An 11,500-nucleotide genomic window follows, 5' to 3' on the forward strand; every position below is an offset into this window, starting at 1 on the left:
GATGGGAGAGGCAGAACTTGCAGCGCGATCTGCGTCACAAATAGAACTGACTTCTATTTTAGCCCTTGGCAACGCAGACGCTCGTTGGCACGCGTGAGCAGTGTGGGTGCAATAATTGAATAATATAGATTTCTACATTTATTTTGCAACGTGAGTGGTGTAGTCTTCCTGTTAGCCTGCAGCTTTGATATGTGCTGATATGATATATATCAGACAGTATACCACGGGTATTTTTACTGCTCTAATTACATTGGTAACCAGTTTATAATAGCAATAAGGCACCTTGGGGGTTTGTGGTTTATGGCCAATATACCACGGCTAAGGGCTATGTCCAGGCACTCCGCGATGCGTCGTGCGTAAGAACAGCCCAAAGCTGTGGTTTATTGGCCATATACCACACCCCCTCAGGCCTTATAGCTTAATGATCTATATATTTTTTATCACACTGCATCTGTTAACAGTTTACCACTCATTTAGTAGATTTCCTATCTTCCTATGTATAATCCAGAGTGACGAATGTGGACTGTCAAATGGAGAAGGATGATATCCACGTTTATCCCTGGTCTGAAAGCATAATGTATGTGTTTTGTGTGGAGAGAATTAGTCACTTAAATACACCAGCTCTGGTTGTTCTGAGATGACTGCCCTTACAAAAAAAAAAAGGAAAAATATGTGGTTTTCGGGCACGTGTGTGAACACGTGTAAACAAATCATGGAAAAATGTTCACGTGATGAAAAAATATTTTTTAAATCTTCACATGAGTCAGACAAATGGGTTTTTTGAGTTCACATGTTATTTTTCATCACTCCCAGCTACATCTGGTTTCCCATCCAGGCACCAACCACGACCAACCCTGCTTAGCCTCAGTGGCAAACCATCAGTGGGATGCAGGGTGCTATGTTGCTGGAATGAATGTGCCAAAACCTACAACTGGAAAAAAGGCAGGAAAGGCAAAGGCCAGGGTAACATCCAAAGATAGGGAAAATTGCAGGAAAGAAGGACGTGTTTATTTTAAAATCGTGTTACCATAAAAACAATTTGACTGAAAAAAAAAAAAAATCATCCATTTAAAATGTATTTCTTCTCGCATTTCGAAATTATTTCCTTGCAATGATTTAATAAGTTTGGCTTGATATTAACAGCACAAAAGTAACTCACTCACTAGAGGATTGCACCATATAATAACACTATTACTCTTATTCAAGGTGTTTAAAGCAGCAATCCTTAATTGAAACATTAACAAAGTTGACTCCCTGCCACAGTTGTGGTAAAAAGCTGAGGGACGGGGCTGCAGAAATGCAACCCCTCTGAAATCTATAGACGACATTATGGATTACATTTAACATTTTAGTTATTTAGCAGATGCTCTTATCCAGAGCGATTTACAGTTAGTGCAGTCATCTTAAGACAGCTAGGTGGGACAAACACACATCACAGTCATAGTAAGTACACTTTTCCTCAATAAAGTAGCTGTCAGCAAAGTCTGATGGCTACTAATGGTTGAGATAAGGAGGGGTATTATTTATGATACTCTTTGAAGAGGTAGGGTTTCAGGTGATTTCGGAAGAGGGATAGGGACTGCTGTCCTGAATAAGTTGCAGGGGTTTGATGGCACAAGCTGACTGTCCATGATATCAAAACTATAATTTTAACCATGTTTTGAGGCTATGCAGTAGTTGGTTACAAACATTGCAGGAAAACAAGGTCATATTTTGGGTATTGATGGGTTACAACAGCTGAACTAAGCTCATGAGGCATTTATACGTTATATTCTTTAAGAATCAATGGGTATATATAATTTATATGTCAAAAAATGGATGTAGCAACTAAGGATTGACCCTTTAACAGGCAGTTACCGTCATACAGTAGAACTATGTCGCCATTTGAACGTGATCCATTAACCTGCTCCCCAAAAACTGTTCTGCGAATGTCCCGCAAAATCCTTCCCTTGTTCCGCATTTGGGCATTTCAGATGTGATCACCCTAATTCCACCGGTGGAACATTGCTAGTGCAACATGTTAACACTATCTTTTCTCATGCGAGGAGAATATAACATTACTTAAACTCCACGTCAAATTCGATTTTCCCTTTCACATGTGGAATTGCAAGTTCACGGGAAAAACAATCACATGTAAAAAAACAAATTAGCATTTTCATATGTGAAAAACTTTCATGTGAAAATCTCACTTTCACCAGTGGAATTGTAAATTCACATGTGAAAAACAATCACGTGAATGTTTTTCACATGTGAAACTGAATATCCGATTTTCACATGAAACCACAAATTTGAAACTGCAATTCACATATGAGGTGACAACATGTTATCCTCCTTACATGTGAAAAGGTGGTGTTAACATGTGGACTCTAAATTAAATACATGTGAAAATATAGTTTCACGTGTAAAATTTAAAACAGCTATTTCACATATAAAACTGCAAATTTACATGTAATAAATGTCACATTAATTCAAGTGCATTAACTGTACATCAGTCGTTTTTCTTCCATTCATATTTTTATAAGCGTTTTGGATGCTACTACTTGAGTATTACCAAGAAGAAGTAGCAAACAAAAGTTGTGTGAATATAAGTCTGGGAGCATGTCAAATCTTCAGTCAGTCTCCAATCTGTCCATTCAGAGCCATGTCTCTCTGGTATGCCTCTCTTACACAGAGATAAACACTTTAGCTCTCACATCTGTTCCTCTCACCCTTCTACTATCAGGCTGACTCTCCAGTCTGAACAACGTTCGGAGCGGTGCAGGGCCAAACCCTCACCATGACTGTGAAATGAATCGCCCATGCTTAACAGCATGATGGACCACTGCTTCAGAGGGCCCTAGCGCGTTCTTAGAGGCTCTAAGCGCAACAAAATGATTACAGGACCGCGGTGAGGACAGTTAACCATTAAATGCTGTGTGTAGGAGATTGGCAGGAGTGAGACAGGGTCCTGCGTGCCACCTGCATATATCGTCCTCATTATGCTGAGGTCGATTAGCAAGCAGGGTATTACTGTGGCTTTGTTTTGATTTGTCTCATAAGACCTAGCAGGAAATTAGTGTTGCTTTGTTTTACTCCAGTTGATTGAACAAAGACAGGTTGAATACGTTCCCTGTTCATCATTGTGATCTCAATGAACTCGTTCAAGGGTCTTTTCATAAAATCATAAATGGGCCTGGATTATGTTCATTGTAACAACAACAATAAAAACTCCATTGCTGGGTCCTTTGCACATAACGTGGCAATTGTTCCATTGGAAATGTGCTACTTGGGGAAAATGAATGTCTCTAACATATTGAACATAAAGGAGGCCACCCAGATTTACCTACAGTAAAACAGACTATCCCAGGGCATGGATGGTTGAGATTATCTATGGTTGTCACATCCTTCCTCGTCCAGAGCAAGGACATGAAACCCCTCTCTCATCGAAACCCTCTCCCCGTTGAAAGGTATCCCATTCCAATGTGAATGAAGAACAGATGCCCAACTTGCCTTGTGGTTCCCTCGATGAACAGAAGCTAGCTGTTGAACCAGCTGAGCAGCCTTCTAAACGATTGTTACAGGAACACAGTGTGCTGAACCTTAGACACTCGTCCTTAAACCAACCCAAATAAAACATGTTGTGTTTAGTGGCTACCGGCCACCGAGCCTTGATCAAAGGCACCCAGGACAAGATGGATGATAGGAAAGCAGACAGCAATGCTATTTCCACGTAGCAGAGCAGACGGCGCCGTTTCCCAACATCCTTAAACAGTAGTTGAGTCATGTTGAGGACAGCTGGTCCTGGCTCTGCAGTCTGCAGCACGTCTGTGCCTGGCTGCTGCAGTGGAGTATGGACTAGAGGGCCACATGTGATCAGCCTCATTACTGGGGCTAACGGAGAAGTGTGGACAGCAGCACAGCCCGGGCTATCTGATAGCAACGCCGACCACAGCCCAGTTAGTAGAGAACTGCAGCTATCTGTAGCAGCTGCCGACTACACAAGAATGGCTTATGTACAGACATACTGTATATATTGTATTAGGCAGGCACATTATACCCCATACAAAGAAGAACACCATGCAAATACTGGAGAATAGAAATAGAGTTTACATAAGGTCTCATATCTCCTTGGTGAAATCCCCACTGGGTTTTCTGTCTGACATAAACCAATAATATAGAATATAGGGTGGCAGGTAGCCTAGCGGTTAAAGGTCGCTGGTTTGAATCCCTGAGCCGACTAAGTGAAAGGTGATTAACTCTAATTCTTTAAATTGCTTTGGATAATAGAACTGAAAGCACGAAACACCACATTTAACCATGGTAAGGTGACTGGGAATATACAAACAGTGTAGTTATTCCCTCCATTAGGCAATCAAACAGGCAAATGTCAGTACAGAGACAAAGTGGAGTCGCAATTCAACGGCTCAGACATGAGACGTATGTGGCAGGGACTACAGACAAACACGGATTACAAAGGGAAAAGCACTCATGTCGTCTTCTTCCCGGACCATCTAAAAACCTTCTTCGCCCGCTTTGAGGATAATACAGTGCCACCGACGGCGGGCCCGCTCCCAAGGACAGGGATCTCTTGTTCTCAGTGGCAGATGTAAGACATTTAAGCGTGTTAACCCTCGCAAGGCTGCCGGCCCAGACGGCATCCCTAGCCGCTTTCTCAGAGCATGCGCAGACCAGCTGGTTGGAGTGTTTATGGTCATATTCAATCTCTCCCTATCCCAGTCTGCTGTCCCCACTTGCTTCAAGATGTCCACCATTGTTCCTGTTCCCAAGAAAGCAAAGGTAACTGAACTAAATGACTATCTGTTGTGCTGCAGAATGAGGACCCAAAAGCGACGTAATAGTAACAGAGTCTTTATTCCAGAATAAAACAAATAATGATTCTCCTGGATACTATCCTCTCGTCAACAGAGAGGAACGACTGGAGACGCGACCACAGACTGCAGGTCGCTTCAGGAAGGCACTGGCCGTAGCTGACATTGACACCTGCTCACACGCAGCATCTGAAGAAGGCAAAGAACACGACAGGGCGGAACAAGGACACAGGAACAGCAAACGTCAAACAAGAATCCGACAAGGACAGAAGCGGAAAACAGAGGGAGAAATAGGGACTCTAATCAGAGGGCAAAATAGGGGACAGGTGTGAAAGAGTAAATGAGGTCGTTAGGAGAATGAGAAACAGCTGGGAGCAGGAACGGAACGATAGAGAGAGAGAAAGAGGGAAAGAACCTAATAAGACCAGCAGAGGGAAGCACAGGGACAAGACATGATGAAAGACAAAACATGACACTATCGCCCCGTAGCACTCACTTCTGTCATCATGAAGTGCTTTGAGAGGCTAGTTAAGGATCATATCACCTCTACCTTACCTAACACCCTAGACCCACTTCAATTTGCATACCGCCCCAATAGATAAACAAATGATGCAATCGCCATCACACTGCACACTACCCTATCCCATATGGACAAGATCTGGACAAGATGAATACCTATGTAAGAATGCTGTTCATTGACTATACAGTAGCTCAGCCTTCAACACCATAGTACCCTCCAAGCTCATCATAAAGCTTGGGGCCCTGGGTCTCAACCCTTCCCTGTGCAACTGGGTCCTGGATCCTGACAGCCATCCCCAGGTGGTGACGGTAGGAAACAAAATCTCCACTTCGCTGATCCTCAGCACAGGGACCCCACAAGGGTGTTTGCTCAGCTCCGTCCTGTACTCCCTGTTGGCCCATGACTGCGTGACCAGATGGCACAACAGTAGTAGGCCTGATTACCAACAATGACGAGACAGCCTACAGGGAGGAGGTAAGGGCCCTGGCGGAGTGGTGCCAGGAAAATAACCTAACGCAACAGTGCCTCTTCAACCTCAGGAGGCTGAAGAAATGTGGCTTGGCCCCTAAGACCCTCACAAACTTTTACAGATGCACATTTGAGAGCATCCTGTCAGGCTGTATCACCACCTGGTACGGCAACTGCACCACCCGCAACCGCAAGGCTCTCCAGAGGGTGGTGCGGTCTGCCCAACGCATCACTGGGGGCACACTGCCTGCCCTCCATGACACCTACAGCACCCAATGTCACAGGAAGGCCAAAAATATAATCAAGGACATCAACCACCTGAGCCACGGCCTGTTCACCCCGCTACAATCCAGAAGGCGAAATCAGTACAGGTGCATCAAAGCTGGGACTGAGAGACTGAAAAACAGCTTCTATCTCAAGGCCTTCAGACTGTTAAACAGCCATCACTAGCCAGTTACCACCCGGTTACTCATCCGCGCACCTTAGAGGCTGCTGCCCTATATATATATAGACATGGACCTGTCACTTGAATAATGTTTACATACTGCTTTACTCATTACATATGTATATACTGTATTCTATTCTCCTGCATTTTAGTCAATGCCACTCCGACATTGCTCGTCCTAATATTTACATATTCTTAATTCTATTATTTTACTTTTAGATTTGTGTGTATTGTTGTGAATTGTTACGTACTGCACTGTTGGAGCTAGAAACACAAGCATTTCGCTACACCCGCAATAACATCTGCTAAATATGTGTTTGTGACCAATACAATTTGATTTGATAAGAGTGTCTGCTAAATGATTCAACTTTAAATGTAAAAATGTGACATAAAGGAAATTGTAATTATTAGAACCAGTTGTCAGGCTTCAATGTGAATGGATCCATCAACTCTGCCCAAAGGTCCAAATTATACAAAAGCATTCAGATAATGTCCGTGTGGCTGGGAGTCAGGAATATGATTTTTTTTTTTATAGTCATGAACAGATAGATGGCTGTAGAACATCTGTGTATGCATCAAGGCAAGGTAGATACTGTTGGATCACTCAAGAAATCATCCTAATACTTCTTTCTTCAGAAACACCAGCAGAATATATGAAAATATAATACCGGCCATAAATCAATAAAAGATGACAAAAGGAAAGAAATGGGTGTAAACAGCAGAGGGAAGGAATACTAAAGCCACATCTCTACCATTGCCATTCTAAGGAAGTTCAGTTGACTAATTGGGTCAGATTATTTACCATTGCCTATGTCTGTCTTTCTGTATTTATGACTCAACAAAAATATATATGAAAAACTCCTATCCCTTCAGACTAACTTGGTCTCAAATACCATGACTTGTATTTTGATGTTTTTAGTTTGCTTTCAAAGCAACACAGTACAGTACTGTTATTCGTCATACTTGAATGACTTATTATAATTCCCACCGCTACTCCTCTTACAGCAGTTTGTAACTTTCGTCATTGGGAGAAAGAGAGGAGGACCAAGGTGCAGCGTGGTAAGTATTCATTATCTCTTTTAATGAAAACGAATACTCGAACAAAAACAACAAAACACGAGAACGAAACGAAACAGTCCTGAACGGTGAAAATACAAAACACAGAACAGAAAATAATCACCCATGAAACACAGGTGGAAAAAGGCTACCTAAGTATGAGTCTCAATCAGAGACAACTAACAACACCTGCCTCTGATTGAGAACCATACCAGGCCAAACGCAAAACACAACATAGAAAAACGAACATAGACAACCCACCCAACTCACGCCCTGACCATACTAAAACAAAGACAGAACGTGACAATGTTATGCAAAACAAACCATTTCAACAAAGGTGAAGGTGCAGAGGTGCAGAGAGTTCTAATTTGAGTTGCCTATATGTTTATTTTTGCTACTCAACATTATACTTTTAAACCATTTAACATGGAGGTCGATGGTGACCAAAATAGGACATTTTTGGAACACTGCTGTTCATACACCTTTTAAGATGCACACTCCAAACCTCGTAAAAATAAATCTAAACTATTATACCTTATACAATATTCAACTTTTTGTAACTCCAAAAACTCCTATTAGTTAACATGGTGTTTCAAAACAAAACTGAATTGCCTAGCAACCCAGCAACCAGGTTTATATGAACAGGTAACTCATGTTATCAGAATCATTCACCAAGTACATTTACAAATACTCAGAATTGTACTTGGTGATATGGTGCTGCTAGTTCTAGACAACATCTAGAGACAGAATACAGGCAAAAGAGTTTAAACAAAGTTGACATACATTATATACAACTAGGCAGAGTGAGCATAGAGCTGTAAGAGAATGAGCAGATGTACAAATGTACAGTTTGTGTATGGTTGATATACAGTGGATGTACAAATTTACAGTATCAGTATGAGTATATCTAAATGCAGAGAGATGCACAGAGTTCAATGCAGTTTAGTGCAGTTATTTAGTGTACAGTTAAGAGATGCCTTGATGTGGTGTGCAGGATAGAGTGCATAGTCCTTTAGTCTCTATGGGCCAGATGGCCAGTTGGTGAGGGCCACAGCCAGGGGGAAGAAACTGTTCAGGTGGTGGGAGGTTTTGGTCATGGGTGACATGAACCGCCTGCCAGGGGTGACCAAGGTGGGAGGGGTGGCGATGATCTTTCCTGCACGGCCCTGGAGTTGTTGCAATTCTACATATTATCACATAGCTTAAGCCAGGGATATCATCAACTAGATTCAGCCGGGGTCCGTTTTCTTCTTGAGCGCTTGGTCAGGGGGCCGGAACAAATAATTTGTAGACTGCAAATTGACCGCAAGAAGCCCAAAGAGATATAATATTTGCTACCTGGGGGATATTGTATGGTATTTTTTGGTTAGAAAATGCCCATATTAATGGTTGGTGGCAGTGACTAACCATATGATGGATTGCAGTCTCTCCTTGTCCATAAGAAACCAACATGTAAATATGTAATTCATTTGGGTAAACTATCCCTCTAAAATAGGACGGTAGAAAATCCTACCTAGAAGTAGCTCTCCAAGAGGGTTGGCTGCCAAGCCCTGATCTACAGTACCTGTCAAAAAAATTGGACACACCTACTTATTCCAGGGTTTTTCTTTATTTTTACTATTTTCTACATTGTAAAATAATAGTGAAGACATCAAAACTATGTAATAACACATTTGGAATGATGTAGTAACTAAACAAATCAAAATATATTTTATATTTGAGATTCTTCAAAGTTGCCACCCTTCGCCTTGATGACAGCTTTGCACACTCTTGGCATTCTCTCAACCAGCTTCATGAGGTAGTCACTTGGACTGCATTTCAATTAAGAGGCGAGCCTTGTTAAAAGTTCATTTGTGGAATTTATTTCCTTCTTAATGCATTTGAGCCAATCAGTTGTGTTGTGACAAGGTAGGGGTGGTATACAGAAGATAGCCCTATTTGGTAAAAGACCAAGACCATATTATGGCAAGAACAGCTCAAATAAGCAAAGAGAATCGACAGTCCATCATTACTTTAAGACATGAATATCAGTCAATCTGGAAAATGTGTGCAGTTGCAAAAACCATCAAGCGCTATGATGAAACTGGCTCTCATGAGGACTGCTGCAGAGGATAAGTTCATTAGAGTTAACTGCACCTCAGATTGCAGCCCAAATAAATGCTTCACAGAGTTCAATTAACAGACACATCTCAACATCAACTGTTCAGTGGAGACTGCATGAATCAGGCCTTCGAATTGCTGTAAAGAAACTACTACTAAAGGACACCAATAATAAGAATAGACTTGCTTGGGCCAAGAAACACGATCAATGGACATTAGACTGGTAGAAATCTGTCCTTTGGTCTGATGAGTCCAAATTTGATATTTTTGGTTCCAACTGCTGTGTCATTGTGAGACGCAGAGTAGGTGAACGGACGATCTCCACATGTGTGGTTCCCACCGTAAAGCATGGAGGAGGAGGTGTGATGGTGTGGGGGTGCTTTTCTGGTGACACTGTCTGTGATGGATTTAGAGTTCAAGGCACACTTAACCAGCATGGCTACCACAGCATTCTGCAGCGATACGCCATCCCATCTGGTGTGCGCTTAGTGGGACTATCATTTGGTTTTTAACAGGACAATGACCCAATACACCTCCAGGCTGTGTAAGGGCTATTTGACCAAGTAGGAGAGCGATGGAGTGCTGCATCAGATGACCTGGCATCAACAATCACCCGACCTCAACCCAATTGAGATAGTTTGGGATGAGTTGAACCGCAGAGTGAAGGAAAAGCAGCCAAGTGCTCAGCATATGTGGGAACTCCTTCAAGACAGTTGGAAAAGTATTCCTCATGAAGCTGGTTGAGAGAATGCAGAGAGTGTGCAAAGCTGTCATCAAGGCAAAGAGTGGCTACTTTGAAGAATCTCAAATCTCAAATATATTTTTATTTGTTTAACACTTTTTTGCTTACTACATGTTTCCATATGTGTTATTTCATAGTGTTGATGCCTTCACTATATTTCTACAATTTAGATAATAGTAAAAAAATATATAGAAATCCTTGAATGAGTAGGTGTGTCCAAACTTTTGTCTGGTACTGTATTTCATTATATCATTTCACTTACTCCTTTCTTCTCTGTAAATGCCGTCATGGCTGTATTTTTACTGTAGGACTAACACGGAACCCAAATCAGCTGCGCGCGTGCGCCATCGTGCATACATTTATTTTGTCCCCTTACACCAAACGTGATCACGACACGCAGGTTAAAATATCAAAACAAACTCTGAACCAATGACATTAATTTGGGGACAGTTCGAAAAGCATTAAACATGTATGGCAATTTAGCTAGTTAGCTTGCACTCGCTAGCTAATTTGTCCTATTTAGCTAGCTTGCTGTTGCTAGCTAATTTGTCCTGGGATATAAACATTGAGTTGTTATTTTACCTGAAATGCACAAGGTCCTCTACTCCGACAATTAATCCACACATAAAACAGCTAACCGAATCGTTTCTAGTCATCTCTCCTCCTTCCAGGCTTTTTCATCTTTGAACTTATATGGTGTTCCATCTAAACTTTCATAGTATTACCACGACAACCGACGAAACAGTTCGTCTTTCAATCACCCACGTGGGTATAACCAATGAGGAGATGGTGTAAAATGTGTAAAAAGTCAAGGGGTCTGAATACTTTCCGAATGCACTGTAGTTAGGAATATATAACAATTTAGGAATATATAACTACACGTCACCATAACTACACATGCAGGCTTGACGACTCATCCGTAAAGCGCAGTTAACAGTACAGATCACACCTTAGAAAATGATGAAGCTAGATGACATTTTGCTCCAATTTGCTTCCGCTAAACAGTGGCTCGCAGCACAAAAAATATGTCCAAAGAACGTTTTGGTAATTTGGTGTCACCCCAAGGTGCATCTTCTCTAACCAACACAAACTTTGCACCTAAAGTGGCAAGAAAAAGTATGTGAACCCTTTGGAATAACCTGGATTTCTGCATAAATTGGTCATAAAATGTGATCTTATCTTCATCTAAGTCACAACAATAGACAAACACAGTCTGCTTAAACTAATAACACACAAACAATTATATGTTTTCATGTCTTTATTTTATATTTTACTAGGCAAATCAGTTAAGAACAAATTCTTATTTTCAATGACGGCCTAGGAACAGTGGGTTAACTGCCTTGTTCAGTGGCAGAGCGACA

This window comes from Salvelinus namaycush, chromosome 22 (genome assembly GCF_016432855.1).
Source record: "Salvelinus namaycush isolate Seneca chromosome 22, SaNama_1.0, whole genome shotgun sequence".
Taxonomy (NCBI): domain Eukaryota; kingdom Metazoa; phylum Chordata; class Actinopteri; order Salmoniformes; family Salmonidae; genus Salvelinus; species Salvelinus namaycush.